A 24,442-nucleotide genomic window follows, 5' to 3' on the forward strand; every position below is an offset into this window, starting at 1 on the left:
GCCATTCCAACAGCCGGCCCCTGCTGTCCTGTCTGCCATCTTCACCATCCTCTGATGTCCTTCTGTGCCATCCCCACAATCCTCTGATGACCTTTTTGCCATCCTGATTATAATGTGCTATACACTGTACCATCATCAACATTCTGCCTCTCCATCTGCTCTGCCATCCCCACCATCCACTGCTTTTCCCTGTGCCATCTGCACCATCCTGTGCTGTCTGCTGTGCCATTCTAACTATCCACTGTGTTCCTCTGTGCCATTCTCACCATCCTCTGCTGTCTGCTGTGCCAATCCCACCATTGTCTGCTGTCCTTGTGCCATTCTCTAACATCCCCTGCTGTGCTCTGTGACATCCTCTCAATTCTGCCTCTGCTGTCTGCTAGACCAATCTCACCAACTTCTTCTGTCTGCTATGTCACACTTCCATCTAGTACTGAACTATGTACCATCCCCAACATCTTCTTCTGTCCTCTGTGCCATTTTCACCATCCTCTGCTGTCTCATATGCCATCCTCAACATCTTGCCTCTCCTGTTGTATGTGCATCCCCACCATCCACTGGTTTCCTCTGTGCCATTCACACCATCCTCTCCTTTACTCTGTGCTATACTCACCATCCTCAGTTGTCTGCAGTGCCATCCCCACCATCCACTGCTGTCCTCTATGCCATCCCCAACATCCCCTGCTGTCCTCTGTGCCATTCCCACCAATTTCTGCTGTCCTATATGTCATCTCTACCATCAGCTTCTGTCTGCCGTAGCATCTTTCCCATCCTGACTCTGCTATGCCCTGTGTCATCCCCACCACCCAATGCTGACCTCTGTGCCATTTTCACCATTCTACCAGTGCTTACTGCGGTGCCATTCTCACCATCCTGTGCTGTCTTCAGTGCCATCCTCACCATCCACTGCTGTCCTCTGTACCATGCCCAACAAACTGTGATATCCTCTGTGCCACGCCCAATAAACTCTGAAGTCCTCTGTACAATACCCACCATCCTCTGCAGTACTCTGTACCATCCCCATCATTCCCTGCAGTCAGCTGTGTCCTCCTCACCATCCATTGCTGTCCTGATCCCATCCCAACCATCCTCTACTGTCTGCTATGAAAATCTCATGATCTTCTGCTGTCTGTTATGCCATCCCCACCATCCTCTGTTGTCTTCTGTGCCATCCACTCCATCCTCTATTGTGCTCTGTCCCATCAGCATGATCCTGCCTCTAGTGTACACTGTGCCAAGCTTAACATTCACTGCTTTCCTCTGTGCCATCCTCACCATCCACAGCTGTCCTCTGTGCCATTCCCACCATCCTATTCTGTTCTCTGTGTTATCCCTAACATCTGCTTCTATCGACTTTTGCATCCTCACCACCATCTGCTGTCCTTTGTGCTGCCCACACCATCCTCTGCTATCCTCTCTGCCATCCCTACCTCCTCTGATGTCCTCTGTTCCATCCTTACCGTCTTCTGGTGTCCTCTGTGCCAACTTCACCACCCTGCCTCTGCTCTATTCTGTGCCATCCATCATCCACTGCCGTACCTTTTGTAATCCCCACCATCCTGTGCTGACAGCTGTGCCATTCTCAATATCCTCTGCTGTCTGTTGTGCCATCCTCACCTCTTGCCTCTGCTGTTCTATGTTCCATCCCCACAATTATGCTGTCCCTGTGCCATCCACTCAATCCACTACCGTCCTCTGTGCCTTCCCTACCATCTTCTGCTGTTCTCTGTGCCATATATAGCATTCTTTGATGTTCTCTGTGCCATCCTCACCATCCTATGTTGTCCTGTGTGCCTTCTTCACTATCCTCTGAAATGCTCTGTGCCATCCTTACCATCTACTGTTGTTCTCTGTGCCATCTTCACCATTCTGACTCTGTTGTCTTCTTTGCCATCCACATCATCCATTGCTGTCCTCTGTGTCATCCCAACCATCCACTACTGTCTTCTGTGCCATGCCCACCATCTTTTCCTGTCAGTTGTGTACACCTCACCATTGTCTGCTGTATGATGTGGCATCCTCACTATTCACTACCATCTGATCTGCCATATTCACCATCTGCTGCTGTCCTCTGTCCAATGCCACCATGCACTACTGTCCTCTGTGCCATCTCCACCATTGACTCCTTTCCTCTGTACCATCTGCACCATCCTGTGCTGTCTGCTGTACCATTCTAATCATTCACTGCTTTCCTCTGCCATACTCACCACCCTCTGCTGTATGCTGTGCCATTCTAACCATCTACTGCTGTTCTCTGTGCCAACTCCAAAATCCCCTGCTGTCCTCCTTGCCATTCCCACTCTCCACTGATGTCCTCTGTGACATCCACACCATCCTCTACTGTCCTATGCCATCCCCACCATTCTGTGTTGTCATCTGTGCCACTGTCATTATCCTCTGCTGTCTCTTTTGCCATCCTCACCTTCTTGCCTCTGCTGTTCTATGTGCCATCCCAACCATTCTACTCTCCTTGGTGCCATCCACATAATCCACTACTGTCTTCTGTGCCATCCACTCTTCTGCTGTCCTCTGCTATCACATAAAACCCTGTGCTGTCACCAGTGGCATCGTCACCTACTTCTATTGTCTGCTGTGCCATCCTAACCATTCACTGATGTCCTCTGTGCCATTGCAGCCATCAACATGTTTCCTCTGTGCCTTTCCCACCACACTCTACTGTTCTCTGTGCCATCCCAACTGTCCTGCCTCTGGTATGTTCTGTGCCATCCTCAACATCCACTGATGTTCTCTGCCCTCCCCACCATCGACTGCTTTCCTCAGTGCCATCCCCACCCTCTTCTTCTGTCCTCTGTGCCATTTTCACCATCCTCTGCTGTCTGATATGCCATCTTCATCATCCTGCCTCTACTGTTCTATGTGCCCTCCCCCACCATCTTCTGCTGTACTCTGTGCCATAACTACCACTTACAGATGTCACCTGTGCCACTCCCACCAACCCCTGTGGTCATCTGTAACAAACCCATTATTTTCTGTTGTCCTCTGTGCCATCCCCACAATCCATTTATGTCCTCTGTGCTGTCTCCACCATCCTGTGCTGTCAGCAGTTCCATCCTCACTATTCTCTGCTCTCTGCTGTGCCATCCTCACCATCTTGCCTCTGTGTTCTTTGTGCCTTCCCCACCGTCCTGTTCTGTCCTCTCTGCCTTTCTCACCATCCACTGCTGTCTTCTGTGAGATCCCCATTATCCTTTTCCTCATTTGTGCCAACACTACCATCCACTACTGTCCTCTCCTCTGCCATCCCCACAACCAATTGCTTTCGTCTGTGCCATCCGCACCATGCCGTACTCTCTTCTATACCAGTCTAACGATCCATTGCTCTCCTCTTTTCCATCCCCACATTCATCTGCTGTCTGCTGTGCCAATCTAACCATCCACTGCTGTCCTCTGCTCCTTTACAACCATTGTCTGCTGTCCTTGTGCCATTCTCCAACATCCTCTGCTGTGTGTTGTGTCATCCTCACAATTCTGTCTCTGCTGTCTGCTATGCCATTCTCTCATCCACTGCTGACCTATGTACCAACCCCAACATCCTCTGCTATCCCCTGTGCCATCCACTCCATCCTATAAAGTACTCTGTGCCATCCCCACCATCAGGCCTCTGCTGTACTCTCTGCCATCTTCACCATCCTCTGATGTCCTCAGTGCCATTGCAACCATCCTGCCTCTGCTGTGTTCTGTGCCATCCACTCCATCCTCTGCTGACCTCTATGACTTGCCCACCAACCAGTGCTGTCCTTTGCACCCTGCAGACCAATCACTGATGTCTAATGTGCCATTGCCACCATCCATTGCTGTTCACTGGGCCATTAACACCATCTACTGCTGTCCTCTGTGCCATCCATACCATTCTTGATGTCCTCTGTTCCATCCCTACCATCTTATGCTGTCCTCTGTGTCAACTTCACCATCCTCCCTCTGCTCTCTTCTGTGCCATCCACATCATCCTCTGCTGTAGTGATAAAAAAGGCGGGCCACTTCTGGCCGCCCAGCTAGCTTTACTCAAAATAATTACATGGAAACTGTATTCATTTAAACACTGCCTGACTAGTTATCTGTAGCCTCTTATTTGTTAACTCTCACATCCTGACTAACCTATTTCTAATAATCTGTATGTCACCACAATTCCGTGGCTTACCAGCCTGAGTCTAGCCAGCGTCCATCTCAGGAAGGGGAATCATGGTATCTGCCTGATTTTGCTTCTTTCTCCCAGCATCCTGTTCTGTCTCCCCCGCCTATCTAAGCTGCTGTCCTATCAAAAGCTAAGGCAGTCTCTTTATTTAACCAATGAAAGTAGCACATAGACAGAAGACCCACCTACATCATTTTATCGTTGTAAAATTACATATAAAAAATAGTTACCAAGCAAGAATTACAGTTACAATATTTATATCTACTTTATCTTTTATCATAACTAAAGAAGACTACAACTATCTATCCATTCTTCAACTCCATCAAAGACTCCAGAAGGATATACTATTACCTAAGTGAACAAGAAGTAAGCAACTTCCAAAACTCTACAAATGACAGAGACATCTTGCTGCCTACACAGTCACCCAGAGTTCCTCTGTACCGTTGGGGCATCCATCTTCAGCCTTCAGGCCCATAGTATCCAGCAGACATTTCCATGAAGCAGGAAATTTCAAAGGCAGTTCAGTCACTATCTGTTGTGTCCTGCAGAATGTCTCGCAGACTCTTTCATGAATCAGGAATCCCGAAAAACCATCTCACCTTTAGCCAAGTTCAGCAGTCCTGTCTCTGTGGGTTCTCTGTGTCCAGTTTCTGCATCAGTCCAGGCAAGAGCAGTTTCTTGCCCAAATGGCTATTAAACTCCATAAGGAGCCTTTTCAATGCCGTTCTTCCTCTTGACGTAGCTGGTGTGACCAGGAACAAATGCATCTCATTGTCTTGAAAAACCCTAAGTTACTAAAACATTAAATGCCATATTCTGTAGTCTCTGAAAGATAAGAAGAATGCCTATCTAACTGAAATATCTCTCTATATATCTAGAAAATCTAACTAACATGACTACAAGCTTGACTATTATTGATGATTATCCATTAACAACCTATATTTCTTAATTATATATAACATTTTTAAATGAAGTACACAATCACAGTACCTTAATTAAGATCAGAAATACATCTACATATAAAAATTGACTTTAATTTTATATCAATAGAGTAAAATTTATACCAATGTAAATTATTCATATCTATATCATATCCCCCTTTAAATGTAAAAGAACATTTATAAACAATATTTGGGAATATGGACCTAGTTATTTCTCTCCAAACGTCTTCCTACTGTATAGAGGCGCTGTTAATCCGGTCTGTTATTCTGTAACCTAATTCTGTCAGCTAGGTTTGTCTCAGTTGGCAGTTGAGTGAAGTAATTTTTTGAGGGTGTTCACAGCAACCTTTCAGGAGGGCATGGTCTATCATACCATATTGGGATAGAAGCAATCTGCAGGGTCTCATGCTCTGTGAAAACAAAAGAAAAATCTCTTTTTCAAAGTATCATATACTTAGATCCGAATTCTGAAGTCAAGATAGCTTTATAATATATAAGCTGGATTAGTTTAGCAATGAAATGTCTCTCTGCATTTAGCTACTTCACAGTCAAAAAATTCAAAGAAAATACAATAATACACAGAATCCAGGCTTTCTGTGAATTTTCCATTTTTTACGGGGTTTATTTTTCTTTATTTCTTTTAATCTATAACTATCTGTACTCTGTTTCTTTAAAGACTTTATCCTTTTTTTTAAGGCAGTAACTTTATTCTCTATATTCTTTTCCTTATCTCTCCCAAGCCTACATACACTCGTCCAACACTGTGACCCATTTAGAGGTCTTTTATGTCTGAATCTGTCCTATTGTGAATCTGTAATTCTTTACTGTCCAGGAGTACTTCTTAAAATGCTAAGTTCTTCTTAAGAACTTTAGCTTGCGCCATGTCGTTGTAATACGGTCCTGCCTGTTTTCTACCCAGTCTACACCTTAACTGCGCTGTTATTGTGATAATTACAACAGTTCCTGCCTGTGATCAGCACAGTTGGGCATGGAGCAGCTGCTCCTGCCTCAGACTCATTTGGTGCCCCTGACCTGAGCACAGTTCCAGGCACACAGCAGTCCACATTGCCATCAAGCAAGCCTTAGCACTTTACTCACAAAACCCCATCCAAATTCTCTGACTGCCACAAGAGACAGAGGTCACGGTAGGAGCATAGCCCAGAAAGCTGGCGTTTTAAAACTGTGTGGCTTTTTTTTTTCTGCCTCCAGGTAGGAGCCACACTCAGCACTTTAACTCTGAGAATGAGCTTTTTATCTCAGTTACAGCCTGATATGCCAGGCAGACCACTGCACAGTCTGGAAACATCTCTGTGTATGGCAGACGAAATAGGTCATGCTCTCCTGCTTCTGCAGGCTTAGTAAACCTGATCCCAATGCCTGCCTAGGTGCAGGTGGGGAGCGGGGAGCCATTGGCATGGTCTCAGAGTACTTTCTTCCTGATCCTAACTGGGCACACAAACATCTGGGCCCAGAAATGCTCCATAGCTGGAGTTTGCACTGGCAGTACAGCCCAGGGAGCTGTGTTTTAAAATGGCGCAGCATTTTTTTCTGCTGAGGCTGCTATGTCAGGAATATTTATTTCTCTGCAGTACACCCTAGCAAACAGCAAAAAAGCTGTGATAAACTCTATATTTGTGTCTAGAATTTCTTTTTAAACCCTCTTGGGTTTTACATGGAGTTAGTTATTACATTAGACAGCCACTTGTAAAAGAAGTGGTGCCAATTTTTGTAAATAGGAGCAGCTGGCCACTTCCTGTCACCCGGGTCCAGGCTAGCTTTCTCCAAAATAATTACACAGAAACTGTATTCATTTAAACACTGCCTGGCCCATTATCTCCAGCCTCTTATTGACTAACTCTCAAGTCTTAACTAACCCATTTCTAATAACCTGTATGTCACCACAAGGTCGTGGCTTACCGACATGAGTCTAGCCAGTGTCCCTCTCTGGAAGAGTAATCATGGCGTCTGCCTGACTCTGTTTCTTTCTCCCAGCATTCTGTTCTGTCTACTCTGCTTCTCTAAGCTGCTGTCCTATCAAAAGCCAAGGCAGTTTCTTTATTTGACCAATGAAAATAACACATAGACAGAAGACCCACCTACATCAATCTGATGTCTTCTATGCCATCCCCACCATCCACTGCTGGCCCTTGTGCCATCCCTACCATCCAGTGCTGTCTGAAGTACCATCCTCACCTTCTTGCCTCTGCTGTTCTATTTTCCTTCCCCACCATCATCTGTCTGACTCTGCTTTCTTTCTCCTAGCATTCTGTTCAGTCTACTGAACAAACCAATGTTATGATCTATCAGGCCAAGCAGTTTCTTTATTATTTAGCCAATGAAAGCAACATATAGAAAGAAGACCCACTTACATCACTCTACCATCCTCTATGCCATCACTACCATCCACTGCTGTCCCTTGTGCCATGCCCACCATCTAGTGGTGTTAGTTGTGCCATTCTCATATCCCCTTTTGTCTGAAGTACCTTCCTCACCTTCTTGTCTCTGCTGTTCTATATTTTATTTCCATCATTCTGATGTACCTTCTGCAATCCCTATACTTCACTATTGTCATCTGTGCCATCTCAAAAATCCTCTGGGGTCCTCTGCTATCCCGGCAATCCTGTGCTGTCAGATGTGGCATTCTCAGCAACTACTATTGATTTCTGTGCCACCCTAACCATCCACTGATGTCCTCTGTGCCATTGCTGCCATCCACATCTGTCCACTGTTCCATTCCCACTATACTCCACTGTTCTCTATGCCATCCCAACCATCCTGCCTCTGATATGCTCTGTGCCATCCTCAACATCCTCAGCTGTCCTCTGTGCCCTCCGCACCATCCACTGGTTTCCTCTGTGCCATTACCAACATCTTCTGTTGTCCTCTGTGCCATTTTCACCATCCTCTGCTGTCTGATATGCCATCATCACCATCCTACCTCTCCTGTTGTATGTGCCATCCTCACCATCCCCTTCTTTCCTCTGTGCCATCAACACCATCCTGTGCTGTTGTTTATGCCATCGCCACCATCCTCTGCTTTCCTCTGTACCATACTCACCATACTCTGCTGTCTGCAGTGCCCTTCTAACCATCCACTATGGTCCTCTGTGCCATCACCAACAACCACTGCTGTCCTCTGTACCATCCCCAATATCCACTGCTGTCCTCTGTGCCATCCCCAATATCCACTGCTGTCCTCTGTGCCATTCCCACCAACCTCTGCTGTCCTATATGTCATCTCCACCATCTGCTTCTGTCTGTCATGGCATCATTTCCATACTGACTCTGCTGTGAACTGTGCCATCCCCATTGTTCAATGTTGACCTCTGTGCCATCTTCACCATCCTGCCAGTGCTGTCTGTGGTGCCATGCTCATGATCCTCTACTATCCTCTGTGCCATCCTCACCATCCACTGCTGTTCCTTGTGCCATCCTCACCATCCAATGCTGTCCCTTGTTCCATTCCCACCATAAGTGCTGTCCTCTGTGCCATGCTGACCAATCTCTGATGTCCTCTGCACCATCCCCACCTTCCATTGCTATTCTCTGTGCCATCGCCACCATCCACTGCTGTCCTCTGTGCCATCCCTACCATCCGCTGATGTCCTCTGTTCCATCCCTACCATCTTATGCTCTTCTCTGTGCCAACTTCACCATCCTTCCTGTGCTCTCTTCTGTGCCATCCTCACCATCCTCTGCTGTCCTCTGTGTCATCCCCAACATTCTGTGCTGTCAGCTGTGTCCTCCTCAGCACCCACTGCTGTTCTGGTGCCATCCCAACCATCCTCTGCTGTCTGCTGTGCAAATCTCATGATCTTCTGCTGTCTGCTATGCCATCCTCTCCATCCACTGCTGTCCTCTGTAGCATCAGCATGTTCCTCTGCTCTTTTCTGTGCCATCCAATCCATCTTCTATTGTGCTGTGACATCCTCAGCATCCTGTCTCTGGTGTATTCTGTGTCATCCTTATGATTCACTGCTGTCCTGTGTGCCATCCCCACCATCCACTGCTGTCCTCTGTGCCATCCCCACCATGTACTGCTGGTGTCCTCTGTGCCATCCCTATCGTCTTCTGCTGTCCTATGAGCCATCTTCATTATCCTGTCTCTGCTGTCTTCTGTGCGATCCACATCATCCTCTGCTGTCCTCAATGCCATCCCCAACATCCACTGCTGTCCTCTGTGCCATCAACACCATCCTGTTCTGTCAGCTCTGCCATCGTCACCATCCTCTACTTTCCCCTGTGCCATTCTCACCATCCTCTGCTGTCTGCTGTGCCATTCTAACCTTCCACTGCTGTCCTCTGTGCCATCCCCACCATCCACTGCTGTCCTCTGTTCCATCCCTACCATCTTCTGATGTTCTCTGTGCCAACTTTACCATCCTGTCTCTGCTCTCTTCTGTGCCATTCACATCATCCTCTGCTGTCCTCTATGCCAACCCCACCATCCATTACTGTCCTCTGTGCCATCCCCACCATCCACTGCTTTCCTCTGTTCCTTCCCCATCATTCTGTGCTATCCGCTGTGCTATCTTCATTATCCCCTGCTGTCTGCTGTGCCATCCTCATCTTCTTGCCTCTGCTGTTCTCTGTTCCATCCCCACCATTCTGCTGTCCCCTGTGCCCTCCACACAATCCACAATGTTCTCAGTGCCATCCCAACGCTCCTTGATTGTCCTCTGCTTTCCCAATAACCCTGTGCTGTCAGCTGTGTCATCCTCACCAACTTCTATGGTCTGCTGTGCCATCCTAACCATCCACTGATGTCCTCTATGCCATTAATGCCATCCACATCTGTCCTCTGTGCCATCCCCACCACACTCTACTGTTTTCTGTCCCATCCCAACTGTCATGCCTCTGGTATCCTCTGTGCCATCACCACCGTACTTTGATGTCTGCTGTGGCATCCCCACCATCCTTCCTACGCTGTCCTCTGTACCTTCCCTGTCATTCACTGCTGTTCCCTATACCATTCCCACCATCCTGTGACTTATGTCCTCGTCGTCTTCCTCATCATTCTACCATTTCTGTTCTCCCTGCATCCACACCAACCACTGATCTGTCATCCCCACCCTCCACTTCTGCTTTTTGTGCCACTCCACCATCTGCTACTTTCTCCTGTGCCATTTCAACCCTCCGTTGCCGTCCTCTTTGCCATCAGCACCATCCTGCCACTGTTGTCCTCTTTGCCATCTCACTGTCCTCTCAATGCTCTACTCTTTTCCATCCCATCATCCACGGAAGTCCTCTGTGCCATCCTCTCCATTCAATGCCCTCCTCTGTGCCATCCCTACCATCCTGCCATTCTTGTCCTCTGTGCTATTTTCAACATTCACTGAAAGCTCTGTGCCATCCAAACCATCTAGGTTTTTCTTCTTTGCCACCCCCATTATCCATGACTGTCCTCTGTGCTATTTCCACCACAATTTCTGTATTCTGTGCCATCCCCAGCATCTACTGCTTTCGTCTCCACCATCCCAACTTTCCTGCCTCTGATGTCATCTGTGCCATTGGCACCATCCTGCCTCTGCTGTCATCTATGTCATCACCACCATCCTCTGCTCTCCTCTGTGCCATTATCACCATCCACTGTTATCCTCTACATCCAATGCTCTCCTCTGTGCCATCTCTACCATCCTGCTTGTTGTCCTCTGCTATTTCCACCATCCACTACTGTCTCTGTGCCATGCCAACCTTCTACTATTATCTGTAGTTCCATCCCCACCATCCAAGGCTTTCATCTGTGCCATTCCCACCAAAATCGCTGTCCTCTGTGTCTTCCCCATCATCCTGCCTCTGCTCTGCTCTGTGTCATCCCACCCTCCTCTGCTGTCATCTATGCCATCCTCACCATCCAACACTGTATGCTGTGCCATCCTCACCATCCACTGCTTTCCTCTGTGCCATCCCCACCATCCATTGCTGTCCTCTGTGCCATTCCCATCATTCTCTGCTGTCCTTTGTGTCATCCCGACTATTCTTCTGTCTTTTATGTTTTTTTTCTTTGTGTCACTGGCTCTGTCTGCATAACTGAAAATAGGTAAGAAATGCCCACTCCAAAGAAGACTATGCTGAGCCTAATGCTCAAATACCAATGTAGACAACACATGGTAATGCTTGCTTGCTGACTCATTGTGTCTGAGCAGCTGAGAAGCTAGTTTATATGGACTGAGAGGGAATATTTGAACCAATAATTCATTTATTTCACCCTCTTGTCTTATTTTTGCTGTTTACAGTGGCCCTTCTAGACCACCAAAGGAAGTGTTTCCTCCCTAACTACATGAAAATGTCCCGTGGGCATGGAGAATTTATCAAAGTTTGTGATATCAAAACTTCTTGTTCAAACAAATTCAGGCAGCTCTAGCTCTAGCTGTGTAAGGGGCTCAGAGAGGCAGCTGTGAGCTGTACAGTTTTCTTAAGTCCTCTACATGTCTGTTATTGCCATTATGGTAGCTTACAGCGAGTAGTTGACAGATAAACACTAAATAAAAATAGTTTATTTTGGTCACTAAAGCCAGAGAAGTAGGAGAGGTTGTAAAAGCTGCTAATTGTGGAGTTAATTTGCCCTATTCCCCTAAATCATTACTTATTTCCAAGGAAGTGAGCATGAGAATGTCTGCTTATAGCTTGAACTTAAAGACCCTATTAAGTACTAAATCTGATTTATTTTAACATAGTTTAATTCTTTCAAAGAGCTATTTATATTTTTAATCATGTGTACATATGTGTGTTTGCACGTGGGTATGAGCACGTGATTACTGGTATCCCTAGAGGCCAGTTGTGTCTGATAGCCTGAAGCTGGAGTTACAGGTTGTTGTGTGTCCCCTGAAGTAGGTTTTGTGAACTAAACTCAGGTCCACTGGAAGAATAGCAAATACTTTTAACTGCTAACCCCCATCTTCCCAGTCCCCATTTTAACAATTCTTAACACTTTCCAAGTGTTCCATGGAGACAAGAAGATCTTACTTCCAGTCATTTCCCAGCATTTGTTCATTTCCAACCCTGTGAAAAGAATCTCCACTGCACTAAGGCTAAAATATGCATGGCTGCATACAATTCTCCAGGATTCAGTAGTCTTGCACACCATAATGTTCTCCCACACAACCTTTCATCTTAGTCCATGAGAATTTCAGGTCTCCTCACCAAATGCAAACCCTCTCTTCTTTTTTAAATCCAAGGGGGTGCCTGTTCTAAACACCTACTTTTCCTTCCAATAATCCTCATTAGGACAAGGTCTATAACTATGTGAATTTAGCATGTTTCAGGTGAATCTAAGCACAATATTTGACTTGCAAGCACAATATTGACTTGTGATCTATTTGTAATTAGATCACAAACAAAAATAATTCCAGGATATACTAAGTTATATTATAAGAAACTTGATCTGTTAGGATAAATAAGATTTTATATAAGACTGGATTTGGTTGAGTTAGTTGATATTGTGTCTTTTCTAGCAATAGTATGATACTCTTTGTACCTGGAGGTATTTGTAACATATTGCCTGACTTGTTAGCTGAAAGTTAAATGCGCCAATTGTCTGTACCATTACCTGTGAGTGGTGTACTGGACTACCAACTCAGTACACTCGACTACCTCGCCCACTCTGTTAGTTTTACTTCTAGTCCTTTTCATTATCTTCTTTATTCTTCTGTGCACTTTTTGAGACATGATCTAATGTAGTCCCATCTTGACTACATAGCTACTACATAGCTGCGGATGACTTTGAATTCCTGATACTCTTGTCTCCACTTTCTTAGTATTGTAATGACAAGTTTTCAACAACTGTGCCCAGCTCAAAATTTTCCATACTAACAGTTTAAAATATTTTAAAGCAAAATACAACAAAATGGTAGGTGACCTTGGAGGACATTTATGAAACTTATACAAGCTGTTTTTGAGAGTCTTGCTGTGGTACAGGCTGGTCTTGTACTATTCACTGTTTAGCATAAGTTGGCCTTGAATACCTGACCTTGTACTTTTGTCAACAAAGTGCTGAAGTTATAGTTGTGTACCACCAGGACTGCTGCATCATCCACTCCTTACAGGTTGTTGTTGTCCTGTCCTTGACTGTTTTCTTTCTCTCTGAGTAATCTCATTTATTTGCTTATATTTAGCCACTACCTGTTATCTAGGCCTTAAAGCTTCCCAATAAAATATCACTAGTCTTATTTCTCTGATGAACTCTAAGGTGATGATTAGAAGTTCCATATTTCAAATTCCCAAAAGATCTTTCTTGATGTTTGCTTCAGAATCACAATGACCTCGGGTTTGAACTAAAACTAACTCTTTTTTTTCTCCTATTTTCTTGTCCTAGAGCCACCAATTCTGTTCCCATTATTTCTAACATCAGCATCCCCGTGCTTTCCACACATTATGTTAAATCAAAATCCCTGGAATTTTAATGTACATAAAAACATCACAAATCTACTTTCAAACAAAATTCTTAGCTACTCTTACATACATGAAAAATGTAAGAGCCTTTTCCTTTTGGCTCCTGCGGGAAACTTCAGAGTCATTCTCTTTCCTCTTGCATACCAGCTGCATGTAGCTAGGTACAGGATCTTGTAGCAACAATTAATTCCCATATATTTCACTAACGATCCTCATTTCTTTTCTCATAACAGAGCTTCTGTTGCTAATTGCTACCTAGCACTCTCAAAACAAGTCTTGAACATAGAAAACTGTTTTATTTATTCCTTGGCTTAAAAGCATTCAACAGCTTGACAGCAGAGGGACACTCTGACTTTGCAAGGTCATTGGTCTGTTTTTTCAAATAAAATTCTATCAGGAATCCAACTTACAGAACATTGAAACAGAGTTGTTCTGTTTGAAATAGAGGTCAGCCCTGTAGGCCACATCACACAGCATGCATTTACTGTACTCATGAGAAAATATTCCCTGTAGTCCAGGGCTATCTGTTTGAATAACAAATCTTCAGTACTTTGGTATTCCCCTTCCTCCTTCCTTATTAACCCATACCTCAGGCCAGGGAGTGACAGTATATCCTGAACTGGGGTGTTTTCTTGCGAATTTCTCATGCTTTGTCCTTACAACCTATAATTACAACTCACTACTTCTTAATTGTTAGTTTGTGTTATCATTTATGACTCTTTCTGTTTATCTGTACCTTCATTAGGAAAAGACAAGGCTCATTAATTTAGGACCTATGTTTTCTTCATGTATTTATTCCTCTAGAAGAATTTTTGATTTTTGCACATTTCTATTGTATGACTAGTTCTATGCTTTGCAACCAGCTCTCGTTTTTATATTTTTTAAATACCCAAATGGATAGAACATCATGTTTTAAAAAAAACTGATTGACCTTAAATCTCAACAAAATATTCTTTTTCTGCTTTGTGGTTGGAAATGATAACTACTAGATATGTGCACATGTATCATGAGAAATGGAACTGAGATGAAATGACTAGAATATTATTTTTGATAGAAGCCAGTTTTTAAAAATTATTTATTTAATTTATATCCCAGCCCAGCCACAGTTTCCATTCCCTCCTCTTCTCCCAGTCCTCTCCACTCAGTCCCTACCCTCCAATTCACCCCTCCTCTGTTTCTGTTCAAGAAAGGGCAGGTCTCCCATTGATATCAACAAAATATGGCATATCAAGTTGCTGTAACACTAAGTACTTCCCCATGCATTAAGACTGGGAAAGGTGACCCAGTATGAGGAATAGGGTCCTAAAAACTAGTAAAAGAGTCACAGATGGTCCCTGCTCCCATTGTTATGAGTCCCACATGAGGACCAAGTTGAACAACAGTAACATATATGCAGAGGGCCTAGTTCAGTCCCATGCAGGTTCCCTGGTTGTCTCTCCAGCCTCTGAGCCCTATGATCCCAGGTTAATTGATTCTGTAGATTTTCTTGAGGTATCCTTGACCTCTCTGGCTCCCACAATTTCTTCTCCCCCTTTTATGCAGGACTTCCCAGGCTCTACCTAGTGTTTGGTTGTACATCTGCATCTGTTTTTGTCAATTTCTGAACGAAGCCTCTCTGATGATAATTGGGCTAGGCAACGATTGATGACTACAGCAGAATATTGTTGAGCATGGTCCCATTGATATTTTTCCCCTCCAGTCATGTTTGGTTCTGTCGTAGATTTCTGGGTCATCTAGTTTATGGGTCCTGGTGATTCAAGTAGTATCAGGAGCAAATTTATTACCCTGGCATGGTTTAGGCTAGTTGGTTGACAACTCTGCCAATCTCTAGGCCACCCTTACACCAGTAAATCCCATTGGCTTGGCGGACTGTAGGTTGAATGTTATGTGTCTGGTTTGGTGTCCCACTCTCTCATCTTGAAGTTTTACCTGGTCACAGAAGATGGCCAGTTCAGACTATGTATCCACTATTGAAGTTGAGTATTGTTCTTTCAAGATGTGTAAAAAATGTGTTGCGATGTTAATGGGAATGGCATTGAATCTGTAGGTTACTTTTGGTAAGATGGCCATTTTTACTATGTTAATCTATGAACATGGAACAGCTTTCCATCTTCTGATGCCTTCTCCAATTTCTTTCATCAAAGACTTGAAGTTCTTGTCATGCATATCTTTCACTTGTTTAGAGTTACTTCCCTTGGTTATAGTTACACCAAAATATATTTTATTATTTGAGGTTGTTGATGTATGATAAAATAAATATATTTTATTATTTGAGGGTATTGATTCCCTGATTTCTTTCTCAGCCCATGTATTATTTGTGTATAGGAGGGTTACTGATTTTTTGAGTTAATCTTGTATCCAGCCACTTGACTAAAGGTGTTTATCAGCTGTACGAGTTCCTTAGTAGAATTTTTGAGTTTGCTTATATATACTATCTTATCATCTATGAGTAATAGTACTTTGACTTCTTCCTTTTCAATTTGTATCCACTTGATCTCCTTTTGTTGTCTTATTGCTCTAGCTAGAACTCCAAATACTATATTGAATACGTATGGAAAGAGTGGACAATCTTGTCTTGTTCCTGATTTTAGTGGAATTTCTTTGATTTTTCTCTCCACTTAACTTGATATTGCCAATCAACTTGCTGCATATTGCTTTTATTATGTTTATGTATGTTCCCTGTATTCCTAGTCTCACTAAGACTTCATGAAAGAGTGTTGAATTTTATCAAAGTCTTTCTTAGCACCTAATGAGATGGTCATTTTTTTCTTTCAGTTAGTTTATATGGTGGATTACATTTACAGATTTTCATATGTTGAACAATCCCTGCATTTCTGAAATGAAGACTACTTGATCATGGTGGATGATTTTTTTAATGTGTTCTTGGATTCAGTTTGTCAGTATTTTACTGAGTAGTTTTGCATCAATGTCCATGATGGAAATTGGTCTATAAATCTATTTCTTCATTGAGTCTTTATATGGTTTGGATAACATGGTGTTTGTGGCTTCATAAAATGAATCTGACAATGTTACTTCTGTTTCCATTTTGTGGAGTAATTTGAGGAATATTAGTATTAGCTCTTCTTTGAAAGTATGATAGAATTCTGTATTAAATCTGTCTGGCCCTGGGCTTTTTGTTTTGTTTTGTTTTGTTTGTTTGAGTGGACTTTTAATAGCTGCTTCTATTTCTTTAGGTGCTATAGGTCTATTTAAAGTGTTTTTCTGATCTTTATTTAACTTTGGTTGGTGGCACTTATCAAGAAATCTGTTCATTTCTCTTAGATTTTCTAATGTCATAATTAAATCCATTCTTGGAATATAAGCTAATAGAAATGTGCAAGGATGTCATGACCTTACTTGCCTTCATCTCTTTCTACTTTAGTAATGTCTCTTTTATAAACATAGGTGGGGTGCCCTCACATTTCGAGCATAGATGTTCAGAACTGAGACATCATCTTGGTGGATTTTTTCCTTCAATGTACATGAAATGCCCTTCTCCATTTCTTTGGATTAATTTTGTTTGAAAATCTATTTAATTAGATATTAGGATAGCTACATCAGCTTGCTTATTAGGTCTGTTTGATTGGAAAATATTTTTCCAACTCTTTAGTCTGAGGCAATGTCTGTCTTGATGTTGAGATGTGATTTATGCATGCAGCAGAAGGATGTATCCTATTTTCGTATTCATTCTGTGTCTTTTCATTGATGAATTGAGTCCATCAATGCTGAGAGATATTAATGACCAATGATTATGAATTCCTGTTATTTTCGTGGTGGTGGTAGTAGTGTGTGTGTATTTCCCTTCTTTGGGTTCCTGGTGTGAGATTATCTATTGCCCTTTTTTGTAGATGTAGTTAACTTACTGGGGTTGGAGTTTTACTTCTAGTACCTTCTGTAGGGCTAGATTTGTGAGTAGATATTGCTTAAATTTGACTTCATCATGGAATATCTTCTTTTCTCCATCTATGGTGATTGACAGTTTTGCTGGGTATAATAGTCTGGGCTGGCATCCGTGGTCTCTTAGAGTCTGCAAGACTTCACTCCAAGCCCTTCTGGATTTTAGGGTCTCTAGAGAAATAGCTTATGAATCTAATAAGTCTACTTTTTATGTTATTTGTCCCCTTTTTCCTAGCCAGTTTTAATATTTGTTTCGTTTTTGACTATTATATGGTATTGGGATTTTCTTTTCTGATCCAATTTATTTGGTGTTCTGTAAACTTCCTGTACCCTTATAAGTGTCTGTCCTTCTTTAGGTTGAGAAAATTTTCTTCTATGATTGTGTTAAATATATCCTCTATGCTTTTGAACTGTGTTTCTTCTCCTTCTTGTAGTCCTATGATTCTTAAGTACAGTTTTTTTTTATAGTAGCCCAGATTGCTTGGATGTTTTGTGTTAGTAGTTTTTTTTTATATTTAGCATTTCCTTTGACTGATGAATCTATTTCCTATATCACGTTTTGGTGCCTGAGATTCTGTCTTTCATTTCTTGTATTTGTTGGTGATGCTTGCATCTGTAGTTCCTGTTTGCTTATCCAGATTTTCCATTTGCAGTATTCCCTCCATTTGTGTTTTCGTCATTGCTTCCATTTCCATTTTCCGGTCTTGAATAGTTTCCTTCGCCTTTCAAGTTTTGAATGGTTTCCTATACCTGTTTATTTTTTTCTTGACTTTCTTGGCATTCTTTTAGAGATTTATTCATTTCATCCAATTTTTTGTCTTTTCCTCAATTTCATTAAGGGATTTTTTTTTCATTTCCTCTTTAAGGATCTCTATCATCTTCATAAAGTCATTTTTAGGTCATTTTACTGTTTTTCAGCTGTGTTAGATTGTTCAGGTTTTACTATCCTTGGATATCTGAATTCTGGTAGAGTCATATTGCCCTTTCTGTTATTTATTGTGTTCTTGCATTGGCATTTAGGCATCTGGACTTGTGAAGATTATAGGTCTAGGTGTTGATTTTTGCATTTCTTTGTTTGGTGTGTATTTTGTTCCTTGCTTTCTCTTTCCTCTCCAGATTTCTGGCCTAAATGGCTAAGGGTTCTGGTGACTAGCAAGTCCTCAGGTCCAATTTGCTGTCTCCTCTGGGGTTTTGGGATCTTGGTGTCCCTAGATCCTGCCTGGCCTCTGGCAGAACCAAAGTCTTTTGAAGTTGGAGACCAGGATAGAACCCAGGGGAAGAAGTATGATCTGGGGATACTAGGCAGGCTTCAAATGGTTCAGTGGTGATTGGCAGTGCCTTTCCTGGGGTTGCTAGGACTAACCTGATTCAGGTAAAGTTGCTAGAGCTGTGGGCCCTAGTGTGTAGCCCAGGGGAGGGGATGCAGTCTGGGGTTGTTGGGTGGGTCTTTAAGAAGTGTTAGTGGGCAGTAAATTGTGTCTTACCTAGATCCAGCCTGGCCTCTGATAAAACAGAAGTCTTCTTCTGAACTGCTAGACCAGGATATGGAGCCCATGGTAGAGAGTGCAGTCTCTAGAAGCCAATTTTATTGGTAATTTTAATAAGTAATGTGTACTCATTATAAAAACACAAAATAAGAAAAATCAAGAAGATATTAAAACACTCACAATGCATCCATTCACACATAGATTTAGTATTCTGGATTAGTTCATTATTTTATATTATTATTTTATAATAGTTATATGCATGCGTGTTTTAACACAATTGAGAGGATGTGCACTATATAATTACTTTCTTGTTTTGTCTTAGTTTGAGACAAGATCTGGCTAAGTAGCTCTGGCTGTCCTAGAACTTACTATGTAGACCAGGTAGCCTTCAAATTTACAGTAATCCAACTACCTCTGCAGTTTGAGTGTTGGGATTAAAAGCATGTATCACCTTGCCCAATTACTATTATGCTTGATTTTATTTGTGTTGTATTCTGAACTTTGCAATGTGGCTTCATACATTTTAAAAAATATTCTGGTACTATTACATTCTTATTATTAATAATAAACTGTGATATTTCCAAATAGTTTCTAAAATATATTCATAAGAAATCTAGGAAGCTAGAGTTGCCCTGGGTATTTTGTAAATCAAAGGAAATGGAAATACGTTTTTGATGGATTATTTTAATGGTACATTATTTAGTTTTATCAAGGTCTAAATGTTTTTGAGCATGTGCTAAGAAACTCTATCAATAATTCATTTAAATAGGAACAACAAATCCATGAAATCAACATTAATATTTTCATTTTAAATATGAATAAACAGAGGCACAAAAACTTGTAGCTTGTTCACTCTCAGAGTAGAATTTTAACCAAATCTGAGAGAGCATGCAACATCATCCTTTCTTCTAAATATCTATTACTGCATGTTCTGCAGATTGTAAAGCATTTGATGATGGTTTATGAGCCTCTGAAATGCTCTCTTCTTATCATTAGAATATGTATTATCAAGATAAGGAGTCTGTCATTCATTCATCCTCTAAGCTTTAACTATTTGTAGAAAGCCTCATGAATCTCTGTTGCATACACATGGCATATACACGTGTATGAAGCTTTTAGTTTTGCCTATCAGGGCCTGTGTCAAGAAAAAAACATTAGCTCTTGATCTATTACCCTTTCATGAGTTCATAAATTATAGAACTAGTTTCTCAATACCCATTATATTGTTGGATGATAGATGGAGATCAACTGATTTGTGCATTTTCATGTGAAAACTTTTATACTAATGGCTCTTAATAATTTAGTTATTTATATCTTACTAATTTTTCTTTGTCCAATTGAAAGTGCTTACATTTGTTTTGCTTGAGTAATAACAATAATTGGAGAATCATAGTGTAAATTCATCTTCCCCATCCCAATGAGAAGCTAAAAGAATGGCAAGAATGGCTTATCCTTAATCTGAAAACATCTCAAGTGACTATAAACCCAGTTGCCATCTGACAGAAAGCCTTGAGAGACGCAAATGTGTAGCCTCCGGAGAAACTCATTCAATACACAAAGCTAAAACTTATTGATATCTATTTTATTTTAAGTCTCTAAAGTTTTTTGGTACTTGGTTACTGACAAACAGGTAACTGAATCATTAAGGAGCAAGTGTTCACATTATATTTGGAACTCATTATAGATTTCTAAGGAAATTTACATCGTTGCTCTGTTAGCTGCATGCTTCATGGTGTTACTAGTTGTGAAGGTTTGTGTTCTTATGGAAAGGCCAGGAAACAGAAGTTGGTGGAATAAGGAGATTTATTAAAGGCTGGCTCTGGGGAAAACAGAGGTGATTTATGTCCCAGATGCCCGTCTTTGGGAGTCTCAAGAGTATAAAGGTATTTTATGCTATCAAAGAGGTTACAGTCAAACAATAGGTAAGAATTCTTCCTTTTAGACAAGATTTCTCTCCAGATTTCAACTTCTTCTTGTCTTCTTAGATGTAGACCTCACCTTCTTGTGTTTTGTTTGGTTGGTTTGATTTGGTTAGTTTTTATCCTGTTCAAGGGATTGTATATAGGACCTCATATCTGCTGCAATTCCTCTACCACCGAATTATGCTCTCGGCTCTCACTTTTTTACTTAATATTTTTATTTAAAAATTTTTTCATATAATATATTTTGAACATATACTTACCCTCTTCCAAGCAACAGCATTCTCTAATACAACAAGGCTGATGTACATGAGAATTCCGAGATTATGACAACATGCACAAGACCTGTACATGCCAGACAAAAACCACAGTAGAGAGAAGGGGGATGGAATCAAAGTTGTGTTCCTAACCAAGAAGTTATTTGCAATTGATGACTGCTGGAAGAGAGAAAATCAGTTTTCTTCAATGGAGTGACACTGGGTATTTCAATGACACACAAGGACAGGCTTCATGCGGCCAGCACAAAATAGACTCAATGTTTGCTTTGTGTGTGTGTGTGTGTGTGTGTGTGTGTGTGTGTGTGTTTTGCTTGTATTTGTTTTTTAAGAAAGAGAAAGAACATGAAATTTAGTGGGATAAGAATCCAGCAAGCACTTAGTGAGGGGAACAATGTGATCAAAATATCGTGTATGAAGTTGCCAAGGTAGATCTTAAATTTGTGATGCTCCTGTCTTAGACTCCCTGGTACCTGAAATCAAAGGTATGTGTGTTACCAGATCTAGTTCTGAATTTTCCTTTAGACAAATGCATTAGTTTTCTGTGAGCCAATTCATGTGATGTGAATCAAGAGGAGAACTTCCAGGGTTTAAAATACCAGGTGAAAGTGGTGGGCCATCCATGCTGTGGGGCGCCATAATGGCATTTACAATAGTTTTAGTGGTATGCCACACTGTAAACCCAGTAGCATTACAGTGCATCTATCACAGACAGTGTAGTTTCTCGTGATGAAATACCATATAATCCAGTGCTTATTTGGACATTTCCCCAACACTTTGTATCTTTTTCTCATTCATGAAGCCATTCAAAAAGGCCATCACTCCAAATTCTGTCCTGTCACAACTAATTTTCCAACTCTAATATGTGTGTTCCCCTTCTTTTATTTGTGATACTAATGATGAAATCAAGAGAGCTTTGCATATGCTAGGAGAGCATTTTATTACTGAACTATATCCAGTAGAAGATAAAAAATTAATCTTTGTCCACCAGCTGACTTTGTTCTGTGTTTTATATCTTCTTACATAGTTATGAGGACTGGCCTTAAACTTGTGACCCAATTACAGGTGTACACTATCAGTCCAGCTATTCACCCCTTTGTGATGATGTTGGAGATTATGAAGAGTCCACTACACAATCCACACTAATATTTCCATCTCAGAACCTTTGATTTAATCCCATCTGCAAATTACTTTTTGCTGTATAAGGTAATGTATTCATAGGTTCTGGGAATTACAATGGGGCCTGTTTAGAAATTATTAGTTTAAATACTCCAAAGCAGGCAAGTAGGAAGAAATGAAGGCAAGGAAGGTTGTGACTTCCTTTTCACATTTCTATTAGTATATATTTCAACAATGTATTTAATTATGACATTTCCTTCTATGCAATTCCCTATCATATTTGTCATCCCTTACCCTTTCTTGTCCCCTTCCCACTACCACTAATCTCCTTCCATATCCCAACAGTCTTACTTTTATTTTTATGTCTTTGACTCACCAAAAAGTGAAAAATAAAATATTATTGCTTCTTTAGTGTACCTGGTTGGCATTGGGAACATTGCCTCAGCTTTATCTTTGTAGTATGGAGGAGCGGGCTGTGTCCCACCACCTGGCTAGCTTAACCCCTGAAATAACCACAAAGAAAATGTATTAATTAAATTACTGTCTGGTCCATTATATCTAGCCTTTTTTTGACCAACTCTCACATCCTGATCTAACCCATTTTTATCAATCTGTGTTCACTACGAAGTCGTGGCTTACTGGGAAAGATCCTAACCAGTGTCAGTCTTAGAGAAGAGTTTTATGGCATCTGTCTGACTCTGTTCTTTTTTTCAGCATCCAGTTTTGTCTACTCTACCTACCTAAGACTGTCCTATCAAAAGGTCAAGGCAGTCTCTTTACTTAACCAATGAAAGCAACACACAAGCAGAAAGACCTCTTACACCATTTTCCCTTTTCTGTTTAAACAAAAAAGAAAGGCTTTTACTTTAACATAGTAAAATTACATAATAAAACAATTATCAAGCAAGAATTATAGTTATTATATTTATATCTATTTTATCTTTTATCATTACAAAGGAAAACTATAATTATAACTATCTATTTTTTAACTCCATCAAAGACTCCAGAAGGATATAATATTACCTAAGTAAACTAGAAATAAGCAACTTCCAAAACTCTAGAAATGACAGAGACATCTCGCTGCCTGTACAGTCACCCAAAGTTTTTTTGTACTGTTGGGGCATCCTTCTTTAGCCTACAGGTCATAGTATCCAGCAGGCATCTCCATGAAGCAGGACGTTTTAAAGACAGTTTTGTCACTTTTTTATGTGTCATGCTGAATGTCTCACAGACTCTTTCATGAACCAGAAACCACAAAAGACCATCTCACCTTTCGGCAAGTTTAGCAGTCCTCTCTCTGTGGGCGCCAATCTGAACTTTAAAAAGTAAAGCAGCCAACTACTAGAGCTCTTACCTCTACCAAGGCTCAGACAAACAAAGGGGCAATCCTGTCCTCAGTGCAAGTACAAACTGCAATTCTTGCCACTAAACTTCAGACTTCCCTGCTCTTATCTCCTCTTGTCTTATATACCTGTCTCTGCCCAGCTATATCATTCCTGTCTCTACCTCCCTAGTGCTGGGATTAAAGGCCTGTGACTCCCAAGTGCTGGGAGCGCCTTTGTGTGAACTCTATGTCTCTTTTTAGACAGATTCATTCCTGTGTATTCCAGGATGACCTTGACTCGTGGGATTAAAGGTGTATGCCGCCACTCCCTGGCCTTCAGTGGTTTAGCTCTGTACTCTGATTTTTAGGAAAGCTTTATTTATTAAAACACAAATAAATTACCACTGTATTTTTCATTTTTGTCTAAAATAAAGGCTATAACTAATATAAGAAAAACTATATACAATAAGTACAATAAATATATACAATATGTACAGGCAATAAGTACATCAACGATGTCTAGTTTATTTGCAATTGCCAAATTGAGAGAAAATAATCCATTACTATCCTATCTTGGTGAGTCCAAAGTCTTATACCTAATTTACTTTCTATCATAACTTGAATTACCATCCAAAACTATCTTTTAATATCTCTCAATCTTATGTACTTTATACTTTTTAGTTAATTTCTTTTCTGAGTCTGGTAATCAAAGAAAACTATAACTATCTAGTCTTCAACTCTATCAGACACACAAGAAGGAAGAAATATTGCCTAAGTAAACAGGAAGTGTGAGAGAGTGACTTCTAAAACATGTGAGTAATGACACAAACAGCTTGTTGCCTGGACATTCACCCAAGGTTCCTCTGCAACATTGGGGCATCCATCTTTAGCCTAAATAACTAGAATATTTGACAGACTTTTCTATGAAGCAGGGTT

The 24,442-nt window shown here is 41.4% G+C and overlaps 1 protein-coding gene across 3 annotated transcripts in view; it reads left to right on the forward strand.

Annotated features, from left to right (window-relative positions):
* Window positions 1-24,442, forward strand: part of Sytl5 (synaptotagmin like 5) — a 211,237-nt gene that overhangs the window by 71,192 nt on the left and 115,603 nt on the right. Inside the window, exon 1 of one of the 3 annotated variants that reach the window (XM_087903223.1) lies at window positions 22,137-22,269. The exons of the other annotated variants lie outside the window; for them this stretch is intronic. The gene's annotated coding sequence lies outside the window, so the exon portion shown is untranslated. Of the gene's footprint in view, window positions 1-22,136; window positions 22,270-24,442 lie in introns of those variants that run through there. 3 annotated transcript variants of the gene reach the window in all.

Source organism: Myodes glareolus, chromosome X (assembly GCF_982192425.1).
Source record: "Myodes glareolus chromosome X, mMyoGla1.1, whole genome shotgun sequence".
Classification (NCBI taxonomy): domain Eukaryota; kingdom Metazoa; phylum Chordata; class Mammalia; order Rodentia; family Cricetidae; genus Myodes; species Myodes glareolus.